Consider the following 25,804-nt stretch of genomic DNA (forward strand, 5'->3'; position numbering starts at 1 on the left):
GGCAGTGGATGCCGGCGGGGTGGCGGGCTGCCTCTTGAGGCGCAGCTCAGCAGGCGCTTGGGCCTTACCGTCAGCCCAGCGGCCCGCCCGTCCCGGCAGGGCCCCGCCGCCCGCCTGGGCAGGGGAACGGAGGTCTCGGGCACCTGGGGGTGGCGGAGGTGCTGGCGACCACCCCGCCCAGGGCGGGCGGGAGCCAGCAAACTTTTGGGAGCTAGGCGCCACGCCCCAGATCCCGCAGGCCGCTCACGGGGAAGTGGCCCAGGAGGCTTCCGGGCCCGGAGACCGCGGGCCCTTGGGCATCCCACCTGCCCGCCCACGCTGCGCTAGGCGCAGCTCAGACGCAGACCGGACCGGCCCTCCTGCCCGACAGAAGCTGGCCCGAAGCCACTGGGAGCCACCATTGAGTTGGCACGGCCCCTAAGACCCAGCAACGCCACCCTCGACCCCACGCCACCGTCCGAGCTCAGGACCCCGCCCCAGGTGGCCGGCAGGCCCGGGGAAGCGGCCTGGGCCCTCGATCCCGCTCCCGCCCCCGGCCATGGCGAAACGGCGGAGGGGCGGCTTTTTTCCGTATGGAGCTGTGGAGAGCCACCCCGGCAGACAGGTGGCGGCGCCGGGGCTGGGCTGCAGTGGGGGCGGCCAGGTGCAGGTCGAGGGGCTCGCGGGCCGCACGGACGGCCCCCGGGTCCGCGGCCACGTCTGGTTCCCTTCAGGCCACCCCCGGAGCGTCTGGTGTGCCTCTGCCTTCCAGGGACGCCTTCTGGCCGCCTGGCCGCTCAGGCAGGCGGGGAACGCCCCATCAGACGCTGGCTGTGGTGGGAGGGGCCTGAGGAGGTGGGGCTTGCAGCTGTGCCGGGCGGGGGCGGAGATAGCCGCGAACGCCGCGAGCGACAAAAGGAGAAGGCGGAGCGGGGGGCAAAAAGCCTAGAGCACCCGGTCTTCCCTAGAGGTCTCCCATCCAAGTTCTAACCAGGCCCGACCCTGCTTAGCTTCCGCGATCGCGGCGAGATCGGGCCCTTCTAGGCTGCTTCGGCAGTGGATGCCGGCGGGGTGGCGGGCTGCCTCTTGAGGCGCAGCTCAGCAGGCGCTTGGGCCTTACCGTCAGCCCAGCGGCCCGCCCGTCCCGGCAGGGCCCCGCCGCCCGCCTGGGCAGGGGAACGGAGGTCTCGGGCACCTGGGGGTGGCGGAGGTGCTGGCGACCACCCCGCCCAGGGCGGGCGGGAGCCAGCAAACTTTTGGGAGCTAGGCGCCACGCCCCAGATCCCGCAGGCCGCTCACGGGGAAGTGGCCCAGGAGGCTTCCGGGCCCGGAGACCGCGGGCCCTTGGGCATCCCACCTGCCCGCCCACGCTGCGCTAGGCGCAGCTCAGACGCAGACCGGACCGGCCCTCCTGCCCGACAGAAGCTGGCCCGAAGCCACTGGGAGCCACCATTGAGTTGGCACGGCCCCTAAGACCCAGCAACGCCACCCTCGACCCCACGCCACCGTCCGAGCTCAGGACCCCGCCCCAGGTGGCCGGCAGGCCCGGGGAAGCGGCCTGGGCCCTCGATCCCGCTCCCGCCCCCGGCCATGGCGAAACGGCGGAGGGGCGGCTTTTTCCGTATGGAGCTGTGGAGAGCCACCCCGGCAGACAGGTGGCGGCGCCGGGGCTGGGCTGCAGTGGGGGCGGCCAGGGGCAGGTCGAGGGGCTCGCGGGCCGCACGGACGGCCCCCGGGTCCGCGGCCACGTCTGGTTCCCTTCAGGCCACCCCCGGAGCGTCTGGTGTGCCTCTGCCTTCCAGGGACGCCTTCTGGCCGCCTGGCCGCTCAGGCAGGCGGGGAACGCCCCATCAGACGCTGGCTGTGGTGGGAGGGGCCTGAGGAGGTGGGGCTTGCAGCTGTGCCGGGCGGGGGCGGAGATAGCCGCGAACGCCGCGAGCGACAAAAGGAGAAGGCGGAGCGGGGGGCAAAAAGCCTAGAGCACCCGGTCTTCCCTAGAGGTCTCCCATCCAAGTTCTAACCAGGCCCGACCCTGCTTAGCTTCCGCGATCGCGGCGAGATCGGGCCCTTCTAGGCTGCTTCGGCAGTGGATGCCGGCGGGGTGGCGGGCTGCCTCTTGAGGCGCAGCTCAGCAGGCGCTTGGGCCTTACCGTCAGCCCAGCGGCCCGCCCGTCCCGGCAGGGCCCCGCCGCCCGCCTGGGCAGGGGAACGGAGGTCTCGGGCACCTGGGGGTGGCGGAGGTGCTGGCGACCACCCCGCCCAGGGCGGGCGGGAGCCAGCAAACTTTTGGGAGCTAGGCGCCACGCCCCAGATCCCGCAGGCCGCTCACGGGGAAGTGGCCCAGGAGGCTTCCGGGCCCGGAGACCGCGGGCCCTTGGGCATCCCACCTGCCCGCCCACGCTGCGCTAGGCGCAGCTCAGACGCAGACCGGACCGGCCCTCCTGCCCGACAGAAGCTGGCCCGAAGCCACTGGGAGCCACCATTGAGTTGGCACGGCCCCTAAGACCCAGCAACGCCACCCTCGACCCCACGCCACCGTCCGAGCTCAGGACCCCGCCCCAGGTGGCCGGCAGGCCCGGGGAAGCGGCCTGGGCCCTCGATCCCGCTCCCGCCCCCGGCCATGGCGAAACGGCGGAGGGGCGGCTTTTTCCGTATGGAGCTGTGGAGAGCCACCCCGGCAGACAGGTGGCGGCGCCGGGGCTGGGCTGCAGTGGGGGCGGCCAGGTGCAGGTCGAGGGGCTCGCGGGCCGCACGGACGGCCCCCGGGTCCGCGGCCACGTCTGGTTCCCTTCAGGCCACCCCCGGAGCGTCTGGTGTGCCTCTGCCTTCCAGGGACGCCTTCTGGCCGCCTGGCCGCTCAGGCAGGCGGGGAACGCCCCATCAGACGCTGGCTGTGGTGGGAGGGGCCTGAGGAGGTGGGGCTTGCAGCTGTGCCGGGCGGGGGCGGAGATAGCCGCGAACGCCGCGAGCGACAAAAGGAGAAGGCGGAGCAGGGGGCAAAAAGCCTAGAGCACCCGGTCTTCCCTAGAGGTCTCCCATCCAAGTTCTAACCAGGCCCGACCCTGCTTAGCTTCCGCGATCGCGGCGAGATCGGGCCCTTCTAGGCTGGTTGGGCAGTAGATGCCGGTGGCGTCGTGGGCTGCCTCTTGAGGTGCACCTTAGCAGGCGCTTGGGCCTTACCGCCAGCCCAGCGGCCCGCCCGTCCCGGCAGGGCCCCGCCGCCCGCCTAGGCCGGGGAACGGAGGTAGCAGCAGCAGTAGAAGTAGCAGCAGTAGTGGTAATAGAAGTAGTATTTGCCATGCACTGGGCTGGTAGTAATAGTAGTGGTAGTAGCAGCAGGAGAAGTGGCTGCAGCAGCAGGAGTAGTAGCACCATATATTCCCTGCAGAGGGCCAGTAGTAGTAGTAGCAGTAGCAGCAATTGAAGTAGTAGTAGTAGATTTGCCATGCAGTGGACTGCTAGTAGTAGCAGTAGTAGTAGAGTTAGCATCAGCAATAGAAGTGGCATCAGCAGCAGTAATAGTACCAGCAGATTTGCCCTGCAGTGGGCCAGTAGTGATAATAGAAGTAGCAGCCATAGCAGTAGTAGTAGTAGATTTGCCATACACAGGGCTAGTAGTATTGATACTAGTAGTAGAAGTAGTAGCAGCATCAGGAGTAGTAGTAGTAGTATTTTCAATGCACTGGACTACTAGTAGCAGCAGTAGTAGTAGCATTTGTACAAGCAGCAGCAGTAGTAGTATTAGTAGTAGTATTTGCCATGCATTGGGCTAGTAGTAGTAGTAATAGTGGTAGCAATAGCAGTAGAAGTGGCAGCAGCAGGAGTAATTGGAGCAGCATATTTGACTTGCAGTGGGCCAGGAATAGTAGTAGAAGTAGCAGGAACAGCAATAATAGTAGTATATTTGCCATGCACTGGGCTAGTAGTATTGATAGTTGTAGTAGCGGAAGTAGCAGCAGCAGCACTAGTAGTAATAGTAGTAGTATTTGCCATATCCTAGATTACTAGCATGAGCAGTAGTAGTAACATTACTATTAGCAGCAGTAGCTGTTGTAGTAATCGTAGTAGAATTTGCCCTGCACTGGACTACTAGTAGTAGCAGTAGTAGTAGCAATAGTAGAAGCAGCAGCAGTAGTAGTAGTGTTAATATTTGCCATGCAGTGGGCTATTAGTAGTAGTAGTATCAGCAGCACCTGTACAAGTAGCAGCAGCAGTAGTAGTAGCAGCAGTAGTAGTAATGGCAGCAGTGGTGGTAATAGTAGTAGTATTTGCCATGCACTGGCCTAGTAGTAGTAGTAGTAGTAGTAGTGGTAGAAACAGCAGTAGAAGTGGCATCAGCAGCAGTAATAGTGGCAGCATATTTGACCTGCAGAGGGCCAGAAATAGAAGTAGAAGAATCAGCAAGAGCAATAGTAGTAGCCGGCCCACGCTGCGTTAGGCGAAGCCCAACCGCAGACCGGGCCGGCCCTCCTGCCCGACAGCAGGTGGCCCGAAGCCAGTGGGAGCCAGCATTGTGTTGGTAAAGCCCCTTAGACCCAGCAACGCCACCCTTGCCCCCACGCCACCGTCCGAGCTCAGGACCCCGCCCCAGGTGGCCGGCAGGCCCGGGGAAGCGGCCTGGGCCCTCGACCCCGCTCCCGCGCCCGGCCATGGTGAAACGGCGGAGGGGCGGCTTTTTCCGTATGGAGCTGTGGAGAGCCAGCCCGGCAGACAGGTGGCGGCGCCGGGGCTGGGCTCCAGTGGGGGCGGCCAGGTGCAGGTCGAGGGTCTCGCGGGCCACACGGACGGCCCCCGGGTCCGCGGACAGGTCTCGTTTCCGTCAGGCGGAAGCGTCTGGTGTGTCTCCGCCTTCCAGGGCCGCCTTCTGGCCGCCTGGCAGCTCAGGCAGGCAGGGAGCGCCCCATCAGAAGCTTGCTGTGGTGGGAGGGGCCTGAGGAGGTGGGGCTTGCATCTGTACCCGGCGGGGGCGGAGATAGCCGCGAACGCCGCGAGCGACAAAAGGAGAAGGCGGAGCGGGGGGCAAAAAGCCTAGAGCACCCGGTCTTCCCTAGAGGTCTCCCATCCAAGTTCTAACCAGGCCCGACCCTGCTTAGCTTCCGCGATCGCGGCGAGATCGGGCCCTTCTAGGCTGCTTCGGCAGTGGATGCCGGCGGGGTGGCGGGCTGCCTCTTGAGGCGCAGCTCAGCAGGCGCTTGGGCCTTACCGTCAGCCCAGCGGCCCGCCCGTCCCGGCAGGGCCCCGCCGCCCGCCTGGGCAGGGGAACGGAGGTCTCGGGCACCTGGGGGTGGCGGAGGTGCTGGCGACCACCCCGCCCAGGGCGGGCGGGAGCCAGCAAACTTTTGGGAGCTAGGCGCCACGCCCCAGATCCCGCAGGCCGCTCACGGGGAAGTGGCCCAGGAGGCTTCCGGGCCCGGAGACCGCGGGCCCTTGGGCATCCCACCTGCCCGCCCACGCTGCGCTAGGCGCAGCTCAGACGCAGACCGGACCGGCCCTCCTGCCCGACAGAAGCTGGCCCGAAGCCACTGGGAGCCACCATTGAGTTGGCACGGCCCCTAAGACCCAGCAACGCCACCCTCGCCCCCACGCCACCGTCCGAGCTCAGGACCCCGCCCCAGGTGGCCGGCAGGCCCGGGGAAGCGGCCTGGGCCCTCGATCCCGCTCCCGCCCCCGGCCATGGCGAAACGGCGGATTGGCGGCTTTTTGCGTATGGAGCTGTGGAGAGCCACCCCGGCAGACAGGTGGCGGCGCCGGGGCTGGGCTGCAGTGGGGGCGGCCAGGTGCAGGTCGAGGGGCTCGCGGGCCGCACAGACGGCCCCCGGGTCCGCGGCCACGTCTGGTTCCCTTCAGGCCACCCCCGGAGCGTCTGGTGTGCCTCTTCCTTCCAGGGACGCCTTCTGGCCGCCTGGCCGCTCAGGCAGGCGGGGAGCGCCCCATCAGACGCTGGCTGTGGTGGGAGGGGCCTGAGGAGGTGGGGCTTGCAGCTGTGCCGGGCGGGGGCGGAGATAGCCGCGAACGCCGCGAGCGACAAAAGGAGAAGGCGGAGCGGGGGGCAAAAAGCCTAGAGCACCCGGTCTTCCCTAGAGGTCTCCCATCCAAGTTCTAACCAGGCCCGACCCTGCTTAGCTTCCGCGATCGCGGCGAGATCGGGCCCTTCTAGGCTGCTTCGGCAGTGGATGCCGGTGGGGTGGCGGGCTGCCTCTTGAGGCGCAGCTCAGCAGGCGCTTGGGCCTTACCGTCAGCCCAGCGGCCCGCCCGTCCCGGCAGGGCCCCGCCGCCCGCCTGGGCAGGGGAACGGAGGTCTCGGGCACCTGGGGGTGGCGGAGGTGCTGGCGACCACCCCGCCCAGGGCGGGCGGGAGCCAGCAAACTTTTGGGAGCTAGGCGCCACGCCCCAGATCCCGCAGGCCGCTCACGGGGAAGTGGCCCAGGAGGCTTCCGGGCCCGGAGACCGCGGGCCCTTGGGCATCCCACCTGCCCGCCCACGCTGCGCTAGGCGCAGCTCAGACGCAGACCGGACCGGCCCTCCTGCCCGACAGAAGCTGGCCCGAAGCCACTGGGAGCCACCATTGAGTTGGCACGGCCCCTAAGACCCAGCAACGCCACCCTCGACCCCACGCCACCGTCCGAGCTCAGGACCCCGCCCCAGGTGGCCGGCAGGCCCGGGGAAGCGGCCTGGGCCCTCGATCCCGCTCCCGCCCCCGGCCATGGCGAAACGGCGGAGGGGCGGCTTTTTCCGTATGGAGCTGTGGAGAGCCACCCCGGCAGACAGGTGGCGGCGCCGGGGCTGGGCTGCAGTGGGGGCGGCCAGGGGCAGGTCGAGGGGCTCGCGGGCCGCACGGACGGCCCCCGGGTCCGCGGCCACGTCTGGTTCCCTTCAGGCCACCCCCGGAGCGTCTGGTGTGCCTCTGCCTTCCAGGGACGCCTTCTGGCCGCCTGGCCGCTCAGGCAGGCGGGGAACGCCCCATCAGACGCTGGCTGTGGTGGGAGGGGCCTGAGGAGGTGGGGCTTGCAGCTGTGCCGGGCGGGGGCGGAGATAGCCGCGAACGCCGCGAGCGACAAAAGGAGAAGGCGGAGCGGGGGGCAAAAAGCCTAGAGCACCCGGTCTTCCCTAGAGGTCTCCCATCCAAGTTCTAACCAGGCCCGACCCTGCTTAGCTTCCGCGATCGCGGCGAGATCGGGCCCTTCTAGGCTGGTTGGGCAGTAGATGCCAGTGGCGTCGTGGGCTGCCTCTTGAGGTGCACCTTAGCAGGCGCTTGGGCCTTACCGCCAGCCCAGCGGCCCGCCCGTCCCGGCAGGGCCCCGCCGCCCGCCTAGGCCGGGGAACGGAGGTAGCAGCAGCAGTAGAAGTAGCAGCAGTAGTGGTAATAGAAGTAGTATTTGCCATGCACTGGGCTAGTAGTAATAGTAGTGGTAGTAGCAGCAGGAGAAGTGGCTGCAGCAGCAGGAGTAGTAGCACCATATATTCCCTGCAGAGGGCCAGTAGTAGTAGTAGCAGTAGCAGCAATTGAAGTAGTAGTAGTAGATTTGCCATGCAGTGGACTGCTAGTAGTAGCAGTAGTAGTAGAGTTAGCATCAGCAATAGAAGTGGCATCAGCAGCAGTAATAGTACCAGCAGATTTGCCCTGCAGTGGGCCAGTAGTGATAATAGAAGTAGCAGCCATAGCAGTAGTAGTAGTAGATTTGCCATACACAGGGCTAGTAGTATTGATACTAGTAGTAGAAGTAGTAGCAGCATCAGGAGTAGTAGTAGTAGTATTTTCAATGCACTGGACTACTAGTAGCAGCAGTAGTAGTAGCATTTGTACAAGCAGCAGCAGTAGTAGTATTAGTAGTAGTATTTGCCATGCATTGGGCTAGTAGTAGTAGTAATAGTGGTAGCAATAGCAGTAGAAGTGGCAGCAGCAGGAGTAATTGGAGCAGCATATTTGACTTGCAGTGGGCCAGGAATAGTAGTAGAAGTAGCAGGAACAGCAATAATAGTAGTATATTTGCCATGCACTGGGCTAGTAGTATTGATAGTTGTAGTAGCGGAAGTAGCAGCAGCAGCACTAGTAGTAATAGTAGTAGTATTTACCATATCCTAGATTACTAGCATGAGCAGTAGTAGTAACATTACTATTAGCAGCAGTAGCTGTTGTAGTAATCGTAGTAGAATTTGCCCTGCACTGGACTACTAGTAGTAGCAGTAGTAGTAGCAATAGTAGAAGCAGCAGCAGTAGTAGTAGTGTTAATATTTGCCATGCACTGGGCTATTAGTAGTAGTAGTATCAGCAGCACCTGTACAAGTAGCAGCAGCAGTAGTAGTAGCAGCAGTAGTAGTAATGGCAGCAGTGGTGGTAATAGTAGTAGTATTTGCCATGCACTGGCCTAGTAGTAGTAGTAGTAGTAGTAGTGGTAGAAACAGCAGTAGAAGTGGCATCAGCAGCAGTAATAGTGGCAGCATATTTGACCTGCAGAGGGCCAGAAATAGAAGTAGAAGAATCAGCAAGAGCAATAGTAGTAGCCGGCCCACGCTGCGTTAGGCGAAGCCCAACCGCAGACCGGGCCGGCCCTCCTGCCCGACAGCAGGTGGCCCGAAGCCAGTGGGAGCCAGCATTGTGTTGGTAAAGCCCCTTAGACCCAGCAACGCCACCCTTGCCCCCACGCCACCGTCCGAGCTCAGGACCCCGCCCCAGGTGGCCGGCAGGCCCGGGGAAGCGGCCTGGGCCCTCGACCCCGCTCCCGCGCCCGGCCATGGTGAAACGGCGGAGGGGCGGCTTTTTCCGTATGGAGCTGTGGAGAGCCAGCCCGGCAGACAGGTGGCGGCGCCGGGGCTGGGCTCCAGTGGGGGCGGCCAGGTGCAGGTCGAGGGGCTCGCGGGCCACACAGACGGCCCCCGGGTCCGCGGAAAGGTCTCGTTTCCGTCAGGCGGAAGCGTCTGGTGTGTCTCCGCCTTCCAGGGCCGCCTTCTGGCCGCCTGGCAGCTCAGGCAGGCAGGGAGCGCCCCATCAGAAGCTTGCTGTGGTGGGAGGGGCCTGAGGAGGTGGGGCTTGCATCTGTACCCGGCGGGGGCGGAGATAGCCGCGAACGCCGCGAGCGACAAAAGGAGAAGGCGGAGCGGGGGGCAAAAAGCCTAGAGCACCCGGTCTTCCCTAGAGGTCTCCCATCCAAGTTCTAACCAGGCCCGACCCTGCTTAGCTTCCGCGATCGCGGCGAGATCGGGCCCTTCTAGGCTGGTGGGGCAGTAGATGCCGGTGGTGTCGTGGGCTGCCTCTTGAGGTGCACCTTAGCAGGCGCTTGGCCCTTACCGTCAGCCCAGCGGCCCGCCCGTCCTGGCAGGGCCCCGCGGCCTGCCTAGGCCGGGGAACGGAGGTCTCGGGCACCTGGGGGTGGCGGAGGTGTTGGCGACCACCCAGCCCAGGGCGGGCGGGAGCCAGCAAACTTTTCGGCGCTTGGCGCCCCGCCCCAGATCCCGCAGGCCGCTCACGGGGAAGTGGCCCAGGAGGCTTCCGGGCCCGGGGACCGCGGTCCCTTGGGCATCCCACCTGCCCGCCCACGCTGCGCTAGGCGCAGCTCAGACGCAGACCGGACCGGCCCTCCTGCCCGACAGAAGCTGGCCCGAAGCCACTGGGAGCCACCATTGAGTTGGCACGGCCCCTAAGACCCAGCCACGCCAACTTCGCCCCCACGTCACCGTCCGAGCTCAGGACCCCGCCCCAGGTGGCCGGCAGGCACAGGGAAGCGGCCTGGGCCCTCGACCCCGCTCCCGCGCCCGGCCATAATGAAGCGGCGGAGGGGCAGCTTTTTCCGTATGGAGCTGTGGAGAGACACCCCGGGAGACAGGTGGCGGCGCCGGGGCTGGGCTCCAGTGGGGGCGGCCAGGTGCAGGTCGAGGGGCTCGCGGGCCGCACGGACGGCCCCCGGGTCCACGGCCACGTCTGGTTTCCATCAGGCCACCCCCGGAGCGACTGGTGTGTCTCCGCCTTCCAGGGCCACCTTCTGGCCGCCTGGCCGCTCAGACAGGCAGGGAGCGCCCCATCAGACGCTTGCTGTGGTGGGAGGGGCCTGAGGAGGTGGGGCTTGCATCTGTACCCGGCGGGGGCGGAGATAGCCGCGAACGCCTCGGGCGCCAAAAGGAGAAGGCGGAGCGGGAGGCAAAAAGCCTAGAGCACCCGGTCTTCCCTAGAGGTCTCCCATCCAAGTTCTAACCAGGCCCGACCCTGCTTAGCTTCCGCGATCGCGGCGAGATCGGGCCCTTCTAGGCTGCTTTGGCAGTAGACGCCGGTGGGGTCGCGGGCTGCCTCTTGAGGCGCAGCTTAGCGGGCGCTTGGGCCTTACCGCCAGCCCAGCGGCCCACCCGTGCCGGCAGGGCCCCGCCGCCCGCCTAGGCCGGGGAACGGAGGTAGCAGCAGCAGTAGAAGTAGCAGCAGTAGTGGTAATAGAAGTAGTATTTGCCATGCACTGGGCTAGTAGTAATAGTAGTGGTAGTAGCAGCAGGAGAAGTGGCTGCAGCAGCAGGAGTAGTAGCACCATATATTCCCTGCAGAGGGCCAGTAGTAGTAGTAGCAGTAGCAGCAATTGAAGTAGTAGTAGTAGATTTGCCATGCAGTGGACTGCTAGTAGTAGCAGTAGTAGTAGAGTTAGCATCAGCAATAGAAGTGGCATCAGCAGCAGTAATAGTACCAGCAGATTTGCCCTGCAGTGGGCCAGTAGTGATAATAGAAGTAGCAGCCATAGCAGTAGTAGTAGTAGATTTGCCATACACAGGGCTAGTAGTATTGATACTAGTAGTAGAAGTAGTAGCAGCATCAGGAGTAGTAGTAGTAGTATTTTCAATGCACTGGACTACTAGTAGCAGCAGTAGTAGTAGCATTTGTACAAGCAGCAGCAGTAGTAGTATTAGTAGTAGTATTTGCCATGCATTGGGCTAGTAGTAGTAGTAATAGTGGTAGCAATAGCAGTAGAAGTGGCAGCAGCAGGAGTAATTGGAGCAGCATATTTGACTTGCAGTGGGCCAGGAATAGTAGTAGAAGTAGCAGGAACAGCAATAATAGTAGTATATTTGCCATGCACTGGGCTAGTAGTATTGATAGTTGTAGTAGCGGAAGTAGCAGCAGCAGCACTAGTAGTAATAGTAGTAGTATTTGCCATATCCTAGATTACTAGCATGAGCAGTAGTAGTAACATTACTATTAGCAGCAGTAGCTGTTGTAGTAATAGTAGTAGAATTTGCCCTGCACTGGACTACTAGTAGTAGCAGTAGTAGTAGCAATAGTAGAAGCAGCAGCAGTAGTAGTAGTGTTAATATTTGCCATGCAGTGGGCTATTAGTAGTAGTAGTATCAGCAGCACCTGTACAAGTAGCAGCAGCAGTAGTAGTAGCAGCAGTAGTAGTAATGGCAGCAGTGGTGGTAATAGTAGTAGTATTTGCCATGCACTGGCCTAGTAGTAGTAGTAGTAGTAGTAGTGGTAGAAACAGCAGTAGAAGTGGCATCAGCAGCAGTAATAGTGGCAGCATATTTGACCTGCAGAGGGCCAGAAATAGAAGTAGAAGAATCAGCAAGAGCAATAGTAGTAGCCGGCCCACGCTGCGTTAGGCGAAGCCCAACCGCAGACCGGGCCGGCCCTCCTGCCCGACAGCAGGTGGCCCGAAGCCAGTGGGAGCCAGCATTGTGTTGGTAAAGCCCCTTAGACCCAGCAACGCCACCCTTGCCCCCACGCCACCGTCCGAGCTCAGGACCCCGCCCCAGGTGGCCGGCAGGCCCGGGGAAGCGGCCTGGGCCCTCGACCCCGCTCCCGCGCCCGGCCATGGTGAAACGGCGGAGGGGCGGCTTTTTCCGTATGGAGCTGTGGAGAGCCAGCCCGGCAGACAGGTGGCGGCGCCGGGGCTGGGCTCCAGTGGGGGCGGCCAGGTGCAGGTCGAGGGGCTCGCGGGCCGCACGGACGGCCCCCGGGTCCGCGGACACGTCTCGTTTCCGTCAGCCGGAAGCGTCTGGTGTGTCTCCGCCTTCCAGGGCCGACTTCTGGCCGCCTGGCAGCTCAGGCAGGCAGGGAGCGCCCCATCAGAAGCTTGCTGTGGTGGGAGGGACCTGAGGAGGTGGGGCTTGCATCTGTACCCGGCGGGGGCGGAGATAGCCGAGAACGCCGCGGGCGCCAAAAGGAGAAGGCGGAGCGGGAGGCAAAAAGCCTAGAGCACCCGGTCTTCCCTAGAGGTCTCCCATCCAAGTTCTAACCAGGCCCGACCCTGCTTAGCTTCCGCGATCGCGGCGAGATCGGGCCCTTCTAGGCTGGTGGGGCAGTAGATGCCGGTGGTGTCGTGGGCTGCCTCTTGAGGTGCACCTTAGCAGGCGCTTGGGCCTTACCGTCAGCCCAGCGGCCTGCCCGTCCTGGCAGGGCCCCGCGGCCTGCCTAGGCCGGGGAACGGAGGTCTCGGGCACCTGGGGGTGGCGGAGGTGTTGGCGACCACCCAGCCCAGGGCGGGCGGGAGCCAGCAAACTTTTCGGCGCTTGGCGCCCCGCCCCAGATCCCGCAGGCCGCTCACGGGGAAGTGGCCCAGGAGGCTTCCGGGCCCGGGGACCGCAGTCCCTTGGGCATCCCACCTGCCCGCCCGCGCTGCGCTAGGCGCAGCTCAGACGCAGACCGGACCGGCCCTCCTGCCCGACAGAAGCTGGCCCGAAGCCACTGGGAGCCACCATTGAGTTGGCACGGCCCCTAAGACCCAGCCACGCCACCTTCGCCCCCACGTCACCGTCCGAGCTCAGGACCCCGCCCCAGGTGGCCGGCAGGCCCAGGGAAGCGGCCTGGGCCCTCGACCCCGCTCCCGCGCCCGGCCATAATGAAGCGGCGGAGGGGCGGCTTTTTCCGTATGGAGCTGTGGAGAGCCAGCCCGGCAGACAGGTGGCGGCGCCGGGGCTGGGCTCCAGTGGGGGCGGCCAGGTGCAGGTCGAGGGGCTCGCGGGCCGCACGGACGGCCCCCGGGTCCACGGCCACGTCTGGTTTCCGTCAGGCCACCCCCGCAGCGACTGGTGTGTCTCCGCCTTCCAGGGCCACCTTCTGGCCGCCTGGCCGCTCAGGCAGGCAGGGAGCGCCCCATCAGAAGCTTGCTGTGGTGGGAGGGACCTGAGGAGGTGGGGCTTGCATCTGTACCCGGCGGGGGCGGAGATAGCCGAGAACGCCGCGGGCGCCAAAAGGAGAAGGCGGAGCGGGAGGCAAAAAGCCTAGAGCACCCGGTCTTCCCTAGAGGTCTCCCATCCAAGTTCTAACCAGGCCCGACCCTGCTTAGCTTCCGCGATCGCGGCGAGATCGGGCCCTTCTAGGCTGGTGGGGCAGTAGATGCCGGTGGTGTCGTGGGCTGCCTCTTGAGGTGCACCTTAGCAGGCGCTTGGGCCTTACCGTCAGCCCAGCGGCCTGCCCGTCCTGGCAGGGCCCCGCGGCCTGCCTAGGCCGGGGAACGGAGGTCTCGGGCACCTGGGGGTGGCGGAGGTGTTGGCGACCACCCAGCCCAGGGCGGGCGGGAGCCAGCAAACTTTTCGGCGCTTGGCGCCCCGCCCCAGATCCCGCAGGCCGCTCACGGGGAAGTGGCCCAGGAGGCTTCCGGGCCCGGGGACCGCGGTCCCTTGGGCATCCCACCTGCCCGCCCGCGCTGCGCTAGGCGCAGCTCAGACGCAGACCGGACCGGCCCTCCTGCCCGACAGAAGCTGGCCCGAAGCCACTGGGAGCCACCATTGAGTTGGCACGGCCCCTAAGACCCAGCCACGCCACCTTCGCCCCCACGTCACCGTCCGAGCTCAGGACCCCGCCCCAGGTGGCCGGCAGGCCCAGGGAAGCGGCCTGGGCCCTCGACCCCGCTCCCGCGCCCGGCCATAATGAAGCGGCGGAGGGGCGGCTTTTTCCGTATGGAGCTGTGGAGAGCCAGCCCGGCAGACAGGTGGCGGCGCCGGGGCTGGGCTCCAGTGGGGGCGGCCAGGTGCAGGTCGAGGGGCTCGCGGGCCGCACGGACGGCCCCCGGGTCCACGGCCACGTCTGGTTTCCGTCAGGCCACCCCCGCAGCGACTGGTGTGTCTCCGCCTTCCAGGGCCGCCTTCTGGCCGCCTGGCAGCTCAGGCAGGCAGGGAGCGCCCCATCAGAAGCTTGCTGTGGTGGGAGGGGCCTGAGGAGGTGGGGCTTGCATCTGTACCCGGCGGGGGCGGAGATAGCCGCGAACGCCGCGGGCGCCAAAAGGAGAAGGCGGAGCGGGAGGCAAAAATCCTAGAGCACCCGGTCTTCCCTAGAGATCTCCCATCCAAGTTCTAACCAGGCCCGACCCTGCTTAGCTTCCGCGATCGCGGCGAGATCGGGCCCTTCTAGGCTGGTTTGGCAGTAGATGCCGGCGGGGTCGCGGGCTGCCTCTTGAGGCGCAGCTTAGCGGGCGCTTGGGCCTTACCGCCAGCCCAGCGGCCCGCCCGTCCCGGCAGGGCCCCGCCGCCCGCCTAGGCCGGGGAACGGAGGTAGCAGCAGCAGTAGAAGTAGCAGCAGTAGTGGTAATAGAAGTAGTATTTGCCATGCACTGGGCTAGTAGTAATAGTAGTGGTAGTAGCAGCAGGAGAAGTGGCTGCAGCAGCAGGAGTAGTAGCACCATATATTCCCTGCAGAGGGCCAGTAGTAGTAGTAGCAGTAGCAGCAATTGAAGTAGTAGTAGTAGATTTGCCATGCAGTGGACTGCTAGTAGTAGCAGTAGTAGTAGAGTTAGCATCAGCAATAGAAGTGGCATCAGCAGCAGTAATAGTACCAGCAGATTTGCCCTGCAGTGGGCCAGTAGTGATAATAGAAGTAGCAGCCATAGCAGTAGTAGTAGTAGATTTGCCATACACAGGGCTAGTAGTATTGATACTAGTAGTAGAAGTAGTAGCAGCATCAGGAGTAGTAGTAGTAGTATTTTCAATGCACTGGACTACTAGTAGCAGCAGTAGTAGTAGCATTTGTACAAGCAGCAGCAGTAGTAGTATTAGTAGTAGTATTTGCCATGCATTGGGCTAGTAGTAGTAGTAATAGTGGTAGCAATAGCAGTAGAAGTGGCAGCAGCAGGAGTAATTGGAGCAGCATATTTGACTTGCAGTGGGCCAGGAATAGTAGTAGAAGTAGCAGGAACAGCAATAATAGTAGTATATTTGCCATGCACTGGGCTAGTAGTATTGATAGTTGTAGTAGCGGAAGTAGCAGCAGCAGCACTAGTAGTAATAGTAGTAGTATTTGCCATATCCTAGATTACTAGCATGAGCAGTAGTAGTAACATTACTATTAGCAGCAGTATCTGTTGTAGTAATCGTAGTAGAATTTGCCCTGCACTGGACTACTAGTAGTAGCAGTAGTAGTAGCAATAGTAGAAGCAGCAGCAGTAGTAGTAGTGTTAATATTTGCCATGCACTGGGCTATTAGTAGTAGTAGTATCAGCAGCACCTGTACAAGTAGCAGCAGCAGCAGTAGTAGCAGCAGTAGTAGTAATGGCAGCAGTGGTGGTAATAGTAGTAGTATTTGCCATGCACTGGCCTAGTAGTAGTAGTAGTAGTAGTAGTGGTAGAAACAGCAGTAGAAGTGGCATCAGCAGCAGTAATAGTGGCAGCATATTTGACCTGCAGAGGGCCAGAAATAGAAGTAGAAGAATCAGCAAGAGCAATAGTCGTAGCCGGCCCACGCTGCGTTAGGCGAAGCCCAACCGCAGACCGGGCCGGCCCTCCTGCCCGACAGCAGGTGGCCCGAAGCCAGTGGGAGCCAGCATTGTGTTGGTAAAGCCCCTTAGACCCAGCAACGCCACCCTTGCCCCCATGCCACCGTCCGAGCTCAGGACCCCGCCCCAGGTGGCCGGCAGGCCCGGGGAAGCGGCCTGGGCCCTCGACCCCGCTCCCGCGCCCGGCCATGGTGAAACGGCGGAGGGGCGGCTTTTTCCGTATGGAGCTGTGGAGAGCCAGCCCGGCAGACAGGTGGCGGCGCCGGGGCTGGGCTCCAGTGGGGGCGGCCAGGTGCAGGTCGAGGGGCTCGCGGGCCGCACGGACGGCCCCCGGGTCCACGGCCACGTCTGGTTTCCGTCAGGCCACCCCCGCCACCCCCGGAGCGACTGGTGTGTCTCCGCCTTCCAGGGCCACCTTCTGGCCGCCTGGCCGCTCAGACAGGCAGGGAGCGCCCCATCAGATGCTTGCTGTGGTGGGAGGGGCCTGAGGAGGTGGGGCTTGCATCTGTACCCGGCGGGGGCGGAGATAGCCGCGAACGCCTCGGGCGCCAAAAGGAGAAGGCGGAGCGGGAGGCAAAAAGCCTAGAGCACCCGGTCTTCCCTAGAGGTCTCCCATCCAAGTTCTAACCAGGCCCGACCCTGCTTAGCTTCCGCGATCGCGGCGAGATCGGGCCCTTCTAGGCTGGTTTGGCAGTAGATGCCGGCGGGGTCGCGGGCTGCCTCTTGAGGCGCAGCTTAGCGGGCGCTTGGGCCTTACCGCCAGCCCAGCGGCCCGCCCGTCCCGGCAGGGCCCCGCCGCCCGCCTAGGCCGGGGAACGGAGGTAGCAGCAGCAGTAGAAGTAGCAGCAGTAGTGGTAATAGAAGTAGTATTTGCCATGCACTGGGCTAGTAGTAATAGTAGTGGTAGTAGCAGCAGGAGAAGTGGCTGCAGCAGCAGGAGTAGTAGCACCATATATTCCCTGCAGAGGGCCAGTAGTAGTAGTAGCAGTAGCAGCAATTGAAGTAGTAGTAGTAGATTTGCCATGCAGTGGACTGCTAGTAGTAGCAGTAGTAGTAGAGTTAGCATCAGCAATAGAAGTGGCATCAGCAGCAGTAATAGTACCAGCAGATTTGCCCTGCAGTGGGCCAGTAGTGATAATAGAAGTAGCAGCCATAGCAGTAGTAGTAGTAGATTTGCCATACACAGGGCTAGTAGTATTGATACTAGTAGTAGAAGTAGTAGCAGCATCAGGAGTAGTAGTAGTATTTTCAATGCACTGGACTACTAGTAGCAGCAGTAGTAGTAGCATTTGTACAAGCAGCAGCAGTAGTAGTATTAGTAGTAGTATTTGCCATGCATTGGGCTAGTAGTAGTAGTAATAGTGGTAGCAATAGCAGTAGAAGTGGCAGCAGCAGGAGTAATTGGAGCAGCATATTTGACTTGCAGTGGGCCAGGAATAGTAGTAGAAGTAGCAGGAACAGCAATAATAGTAGTATATTTGCCATGCACTGGGCTAGTAGTATTGATAGTTGTAGTAGCGGAAGTAGCAGCAGCAGCACTAGTAGTAATAGTAGTAGTATTTGCCATATCCTAGATTACTAGCATGAGCAGTAGTAGTAACATTACTATTAGCAGCAGTAGCTGTTGTAGTAATAGTAGTAGAATTTGCCCTGCACTGGACTACTAGTAGTAGCAGTAGTAGTAGCAATAGTAGAAGCAGCAGCAGTAGTAGTAGTGTTAATATTTGCCATGCACTGGGCTATTAGTAGTAGTAGTATCAGCAGCACCTGTACAAGTAGCAGCAGCAGCAGTAGTAGCAGCAGTAGTAGTAATGGCAGCAGTGGTGGTAATAGTAGTAGTATTTGCCATGCACTGGCCTAGTAGTAGTAGTAGTAGTAGTAGTGGTAGAAACAGCAGTAGAAGTGGCATCAGCAGCAGTAATAGTGGCAGCATATTTGACCTGCAGAGGGCCAGAAATAGAAGTAGAAGAATCAGCAAGAGCAATAGTAGTAGCCGGCCCACGCTGCGTTAGGCGAAGCCCAACCGCAGACCGGGCCGGCCCTCCTGCCCGACAGCAGGTGGCCCGAAGCCAGTGGGAGCCAGCATTGTGTTGGTAAAGCCCCTTAGACCCAGCAACGCCACCCTTGCCCCCACGCCACCGTCCGAGCTCAGGACCCCGCCCCAGGTGGCCGGCAGGCCCGGGGAAGCGGCCTGGGCCCTCGACCCCGCTCCCGCGCCCGGCCATGGTGAAATGGCGGAGGGGCGGCTTTTTCCGTATGGAGCTGTGGAGAGCCAGCCCGGCAGACAGGTGGCGGCGCCGGGGCTGGGCTCCAGTGGGGGCGGCCAGGTGCAGGTCGAGGGGCTCGTGGGCCGCACGGACGGCCCCCGGGTCCGCGGACACGTCTCGTTTCCATCAGGCGGAAGCGTCTGGTGTGTCTCCGCCTTCCAGGGCCGCCTTCTGGCCGCCTGGCAGCTCAGGCAGGCAGGGAGCGCCCCATCAGAAGCTTGCTGTGGTGGGAGGGGCCTGAGGAGGTGGGGCTTGCATCTGTACCCGGCGGGGGCGGAGATAGCCGCGAACGCCGCGGGCGCCAAAAGGAGAAGGCGGAGCGGGAGGCAAAAATCCTAGAGCACCCGGTCTTCCCTAGAGGTCTCCCATCCAAGTTCTAACCAGGCCCGACCCTGCTTAGCTTCCGCGATCGCGGCGAGATCGGGCCCTTCTAGGCTGGTTTGGCAGTAGATGCCGGCGGGGTCGCGGGCTGCCTCTTGAGGCGCAGCTTAGCGGGCGCTTGGGCCTTACCGCCAGCCCAGCGGCCCGCCCGTCCCGGCAGGGCCCCGCCGCCCGCCTAGGCCGGGGAACGGAGGTAGCAGCAGCAGTAGAAGTAGCAGCAGTAGTGGTAATAGAAGTAGTATTTGCCATGCACTGGGCTAGTAGTAATAGTAGTGGTAGTAGCAGCAGGAGAAGTGGCTGCAGCAGCAGGAGTAGTAGCACCATATATTCCCTGCAGAGGGCCAGTAGTAGTAGTAGCAGTAGCAGCAATTGAAGTAGTAGTAGTAGATTTGCCATGCAGTGGACTGCTAGTAGTAGCAGTAGTAGTAGAGTTAGCATCAGCAATAGAAGTGGCATCAGCAGCAGTAATAGTACCAGCAGATTTGCCCTGCAGTGGGCCAGTAGTGATAATAGAAGTAGCAGCCATAGCAGTAGTAGTAGTAGATTTGCCATACACAGGGCTAGTAGTATTGATACTAGTAGTAGAAGTAGTAGCAGCATCAGGAGTAGTAGTAGTAGTATTTTCAATGCACTGGACTACTAGTAGCAGCAGTAGTAGTAGCATTTGTACAAGCAGCAGCAGTAGTAGTATTAGTAGTAGTATTTGCCATGCATTGGGCTAGTAGTAGTAGTAATAGTGGTAGCAATAGCAGTAGAAGTGGCAGCAGCAGGAGTAATTGGAGCAGCATATTTGACTTGCAGTGGGCCAGGAATAGTAGTAGAAGTAGCAGGAACAGCAATAATAGTAGTATATTTGCCATGCACTGGGCTAGTAGTATTGATAGTTGTAGTAGCGGAAGTAGCAGCAGCAGCACTAGTAGTAATAGTAGTAGTATTTGCCATATCCTAGATTACTAGCATGAGCAGTAGTAGTAACATTACTATTAGCAGCAGTAGCTGTTGTAGTAATCGTAGTAGAATTTGCCCTGCACTGGACTACTAGTAGTAGCAGTAGTAGTAGCAATAGTAGAAGCAGCAGCAGTAGTAGTAGTGTTAATATTTGCCATGCACTGGGCTATTAGTAGTAGTAGTATCAGCAGCACCTGTACAAGTAGCAGCAGCAGCAGTAGTAGCAGCAGTAGTAGTAATGGCAGCAGTGGTGGTAATAGTAGTAGTATTTGCCATGCACTGGCCTAGTAGTAGTAGTAGTAGTAGTAGTGGTAGAAACAGCAGTAGAAGTGGCATCAGCAGCAGTAATAGTGGCAGCATATTTGACCTGCAGAGGGCCAGAAATAGAAGTAGAAGAATCAGCAAGAGCAATAGTAGTAGCCGACCCACGCTGCGTTAGGCGAAGCCCAACCGCAGACCGGGCCGGCCCTCCTGCCCGACAGCAGGTGGCCCGAAGCCAGTGGGAGCCAGCATTGTGTTGGTAAAGCCCCTTAGACCCAGCAACGCCACCCTTGCCCCCACGCCACCGTCCGAGCTCAGGACCCCGCCCCAGGTGGCCGGCAGGCCCGGGGAAGCGGCCTGGGCCCTCGACCCCGCTCCCGCGCCCGGCCATGGTGAAACGGCGGAGGGGCGGCTTTTTCCGTATGGAGCTGTGGAGAGCCAGCCCGGCAGACAGGTGGCGGCGCCGGGGCTGGGCTCCAGTGGGGGCGGCCAGGTGCAGGTCGAGGGGCTCGCGGGCCGCACGGACGGCCCCCGGGTCCACGGCCACGTCTGGTTTCCGTCAGGCCACCCCCGGAGCGACTGGTGTGTCTCCGCCTTCCAGGGCCACCTTCTGGCCGCCTGGCCGCTCAGACAGGCAGGGAGCGCCCCATCAGACGCTTGCTGTGGTGGGAGGGGCCTGAGGAGGTGGGGCTTGCATCTGTACCCGGCGGGGGCGGAGATAGCCGCGAACGCCTCGGGCGCCAAAAGGAGAAGGCGGAGCGGGAGGCAAAAAGCCTAGAGCACCCGGTCTTCCTTAGAGGTCTCCCATCCAAGTTCTAACCAGGCCCGACCCTGCTTAGCTTCCGCGATCGCGGCGAGATCGGGCCCTTCTAGGCTGGTTTGGCAGTAGATGCCGGCGGGGTCGCGGGCTGCCTCTTGAGGCGCAGCTTAGCGGGCGCTTGCGCCTTACCGCCAGCCCAGCGGCCCGCCCGTCCCGGCAGGGCCCCGCCGCCCGCCTAGGCCGGGGAACGGAGGTAGCAGCAGCAGTAGAAGTAGCAGCAGTAGTGGTAATAGAAGTAGTATTTGCCATGCACTGGGCTAGTAGTAATAGTAGTGGTAGTAGCAGCAGGAGAAGTGGCTGCAGCAGCAGGAGTAGTAGCACCATATATTCCCTGCAGAGGGCCAGTAGTAGTAGTAGCAGTAGCAGCAATTGAAGTAGTAGTAGTAGATTTGCCATGCAGTGGACTGCTAGTAGTAGCAGTAGTAGTAGAGTTAGCATCAGCAATAGAAGTGGCATCAGCAGCAGTAATAGTACCAGCAGATTTGCCCTGCAGTGGGCCAGTAGTGATAATAGAAGTAGCAGCCATAGCAGTAGTAGTAGTAGATTTGCCATACACAGGGCTAGTAGTATTGATACTAGTAGTAGAAGTAGTAGCAGCATCAGGAGTAGTAGTAGTAGTATTTTCAATGCACTGGACTACTAGTAGCAGCAGTAGTAGTAGCATTTGTACAAGCAGCAGCAGTAGTAGTATTAGTAGTAGTATTTGCCATGCATTGGGCTAGTAGTAGTAGTAATAGTGGTAGCAATAGCAGTAGAAGTGGCAGCAGCAGGAGTAATTGGAGCAGCATATTTGACTTGCAGTGGGCCAGGAATAGTAGTAGAAGTAGCAGGAACAGCAATAATAGTAGTATATTTGCCATGCACTGGGCTAGTAGTATTGATAGTTGTAGTAGCGGAAGTAGCAGCAGCAGCACTAGTAGTAATAGTAGTAGTATTTACCATATCCTAGATTACTAGCATGAGCAGTAGTAGTAACATTACTATTAGCAGCAGTAGCTGTTGTAGTAATCGTAGTAGAATTTGCCCTGCACTGGACTACTAGTAGTAGCAGTAGTAGTAGCAATAGTAGAAGCAGCAGCAGTAGTAGTAGTGTTAATATTTGCCATGCACTGGGCTATTAGTAGTAGTAGTATCAGCAGCACCTGTACAAGTAGCAGCAGCAGTAGTAGTAGCAGCAGTAGTAGTAATGGCAGCAGTGGTGGTAATAGTAGTAGTATTTGCCATGCACTGGCCTAGTAGTAGTAGTAGTAGTAGTAGTGGTAGAAACAGCAGTAGAAGTGGCATCAGCAGCAGTAATAGTGGCAGCATATTTGACCTGCAGAGGGCCAGAAATAGAAGTAGAAGAATCAGCAAGAGCAATAGTAGTAGCCGGCCCACGCTGCGTTAGGCGAAGCCCAACCGCAGACCGGGCCGGCCCTCCTGCCCGACAGCAGGTGGCCCGAAGCCAGTGGGAGCCAGCATTGTGTTGGTAAAGCCCCTTAGACCCAGCAACGCCACCCTTGCCCCCACGCCACCGTCCGAGCTCAGGACCCCGCCCCAGGTGGCCGGCAGGCCCGGGGAAGCGGCCTGGGCCCTCGACCCCGCTCCCGCGCCCGGCCATGGTGAAACGGCGGAGGGGCGGCTTTTTCCGTATGGAGCTGTGGAGAGCCAGCCCGGCAGACAGGTGGCGGCGCCGGGGCTGGGCTCCAGTGGGGGCGGCCAGGTGCAGGTCGAGGGGCTCGCGGGCCACACAGACGGCCCCCGGGTCCGCGGAAAGGTCTCGTTTCCGTCAGGCGGAAGCGTCTGGTGTGTCTCCGCCTTCCAGGGCCGCCTTCTGGCCGCCTGGCAGCTCAGGCAGGCAGGGAGCGCCCCATCAGAAGCTTGCTGTGGTGGGAGGGGCCTGAGGAGGTGGGGCTTGCATCTGTACCCGGCGGGGGCGGAGATAGCCGCGAACGCCGCGAGCGACAAAAGGAGAAGGCGGAGCGGGGGGCAAAAAGCCTAGAGCACCCGGTCTTCCCTAGAGGTCTCCCATCCAAGTTCTAACCAGGCCCGACCCTGCTTAGCTTCCGCGATCGCGGCGAGATCGGGCCCTTCTAGGCTGGTGGGGCAGTAGATGCCGGTGGTGTCGTGGGCTGCCTCTTGAGGTGCACCTTAGCAGGCGCTTGGCCCTTACCGTCAGCCCAGCGGCCCGCCCGTCCTGGCAGGGCCCCGCGGCCTGCCTAGGCCGGGGAACGGAGGTCTCGGGCACCTGGGGGTGGCGGAGGTGTTGGCGACCACCCAGCCCAGGGCGGGCGGGAGCCAGCAAACTTTTCGGCGCTTGGCGCCCCGCCCCAGATCCCGCAGGCCGCTCACGGGGAAGTGGCCCAGGAGGCTTCCGGGCCCGGGGACCGCGGTCCCTTGGGCATCCCACCTGCCCGCCCACGCTGCGCTAGGCGCAGCTCAGACGCAGACCGGACCGGCCCTCCTGCCCGACAGAAGCTGGCCCGAAGCCACTGGGAGCCACCATTGAGTTGGCACGGCCCCTAAGACCCAGCCACGCCAACTTCGCCCCCACGTCACCGTCCGAGCTCAGGACCCCGCCCCAGGTGGCCGGCAGGCACAGGGAAGCGGCCTGGGCCCTCGACCCCGCTCCCGCGCCCGGCCATAATGAAGCGGCGGAGGGGCAGCTTTTTCCGTATGGAGCTGTGGAGAGACACCCCGGGAGACAGGTGGCGGCGCCGGGGCTGGGCTCCAGTGGGGGCGGCCAGGTGCAGGTCGAGGGGCTCGCGGGCCGCACGGACGGCCCCCGGGTCCACGGCCACGTCTGGTTTCCATCAGGCCACCCCCGGAGCGACTGGTGTGTCTCCGCCTTCCAGGGCCACCTTCTGGCCGCCTGGCCGCTCAGACAGGCAGGGAGCGCCCCATCAGACGCTTGCTGTGGTGGGAGGGGCCTGAGGAGGTGGGGCTTGCATCTGTACCCGGCGGGGGCGGAGATAGCCGCGAACGCCTCGGGCGCCAAAAGGAGAAGGCGGAGCGGGAGGCAAAAAGCCTAGAGCACCCGGTCTTCCCTAGAGGTCTCCCATCCAAGTTCTAACCAGGCCCGACCCTGCTTAGCTTCCGCGATCGCGGCGAGATCGGGCCCTTCTAGGCTGCTTTGGCAGTAGACGCCGGTGGGGTCGCGGGCTGCCTCTTGAGGCGCAGCTTAGCGGGCGCTTGGGCCTTACCGCCAGCCCAGCGGCCCACCCGTGCCGGCAGGGCCCCGCCGCCCGCCTAGGCCGGGGAACGGAGGTAGCAGCAGCAGTAGAAGTAGCAGCAGTAGTGGTAATAGAAGTAGTATTTGCCATGCACTGGGCTAGTAGTAATAGTAGTGGTAGTAGCAGCAGGAGAAGTGGCTGCAGCAGCAGGAGTAGTAGCACCATATATTCCCTGCAGAGGGCCAGTAGTAGTAGTAGCAGTAGCAGCAATTGAAGTAGTAGTAGTAGATTTGCCATGCAGTGGACTGCTAGTAGTAGCAGTAGTAGTAGAGTTAGCATCAGCAATAGAAGTGGCATCAGCAGCAGTAATAGTACCAGCAGATTTGCCCTGCAGTGGGCCAGTAGTGATAATAGAAGTAGCAGCCATAGCAGTAGTAGTAGTAGATTTGCCATACACAGGGCTAGTAGTATTGATACTAGTAGTAGAAGTAGTAGCAGCATCAGGAGTAGTAGTAGTAGTATTTTCAATGCACTGGACTACTAGTAGCAGCAGTAGTAGTAGCATTTGTACAAGCAGCAGCAGTAGTAGTATTAGTAGTAGTATTTGCCATGCATTGGGCTAGTAGTAGTAGTAATAGTGGTAGCAATAGCAGTAGAAGTGGCAGCAGCAGGAGTAATTGGAGCAGCATATTTGACTTGCAGTGGGCCAGGAATAGTAGTAGAAGTAGCAGGAACAGCAATAATAGTAGTATATTTGCCATGCACTGGGCTAGTAGTATTGATAGTTGTAGTAGCGGAAGTAGCAGCAGCAGCACTAGTAGTAATAGTAGTAGTATTTGCCATATCCTAGATTACTAGCATGAGCAGTAGTAGTAACATTACTATTAGCAGCAGTAGCTGTTGTAGTAATAGTAGTAGAATTTGCCCTGCACTGGACTACTAGTAGTAGCAGTAGTAGTAGCAATAGTAGAAGCAGCAGCAGTAGTAGTAGTGTTAATATTTGCCATGCAGTGGGCTATTAGTAGTAGTAGTATCAGCAGCACCTGTACAAGTAGCAGCAGCAGTAGTAGTAGCAGCAGTAGTAGTAATGGCAGCAGTGGTGGTAATAGTAGTAGTATTTGCCATGCACTGGCCTAGTAGTAGTAGTAGTAGTAGTAGTGGTAGAAACAGCAGTAGAAGTGGCATCAGCAGCAGTAATAGTGGCAGCATATTTGACCTGCAGAGGGCCAGAAATAGAAGTAGAAGAATCAGCAAGAGCAATAGTAGTAGCCGGCCCACGCTGCGTTAGGCGAAGCCCAACCGCAGACCGGGCCGGCCCTCCTGCCCGACAGCAGGTGGCCCGAAGCCAGTGGGAGCCAGCATTGTGTTGGTAAAGCCCCTTAGACCCAGCAACGCCACCCTTGCCCCCACGCCACCGTCCGAGCTCAGGACCCCGCCCCAGGTGGCCGGCAGGCCCGGGGAAGCGGCCTGGGCCCTCGACCCCGCTCCCGCGCCCGGCCATGGTGAAACGGCGGAGGGGCGGCTTTTTCCGTATGGAGCTGTGGAGAGCCAGCCCGGCAGACAGGTGGCGGCGCCGGGGCTGGGCTCCAGTGGGGGCGGCCAGGTGCAGGTCGAGGGGCTCGCGGGCCGCACGGACGGCCCCCGGGTCCGCGGACACGTCTCGTTTCCGTCAGCCGGAAGCGTCTGGTGTGTCTCCGCCTTCCAGGGCCGACTTCTGGCCGCCTGGCAGCTCAGGCAGGCAGGGAGCGCCCCATCAGAAGCTTGCTGTGGTGGGAGGGACCTGAGGAGGTGGGGCTTGCATCTGTACCCGGCGGGGGCGGAGATAGCCGAGAACGCCGCGGGCGCCAAAAGGAGAAGGCGGAGCGGGAGGCAAAAAGCCTAGAGCACCCGGTCTTCCCTAGAGGTCTCCCATCCAAGTTCTAACCAGGCCCGACCCTGCTTAGCTTCCGCGATCGCGGCGAGATCGGGCCCTTCTAGGCTGGTGGGGCAGTAGATGCCGGTGGTGTCGTGGGCTGCCTCTTGAGGTGCACCTTAGCAGGCGCTTGGGCCTTACCGTCAGCCCAGCGGCCTGCCCGTCCTGGCAGGGCCCCGCGGCCTGCCTAGGCCGGGGAACGGAGGTCTCGGGCACCTGGGGGTGGCGGAGGTGTTGGCGACCACCCAGCCCAGGGCGGGCGGGAGCCAGCAAACTTTTCGGCGCTTGGCGCCCCGCCCCAGATCCCGCAGGCCGCTCACGGGGAAGTGGCCCAGGAGGCTTCCGGGCCCGGGGACCGCAGTCCCTTGGGCATCCCACCTGCCCGCCCGCGCTGCGCTAGGCGC

Source organism: Tursiops truncatus, unplaced genomic scaffold (assembly GCF_011762595.2).
Source record: "Tursiops truncatus isolate mTurTru1 unplaced genomic scaffold, mTurTru1.mat.Y mat_scaffold_51_arrow_ctg1, whole genome shotgun sequence".
NCBI classification, from domain to species: domain Eukaryota; kingdom Metazoa; phylum Chordata; class Mammalia; order Artiodactyla; family Delphinidae; genus Tursiops; species Tursiops truncatus.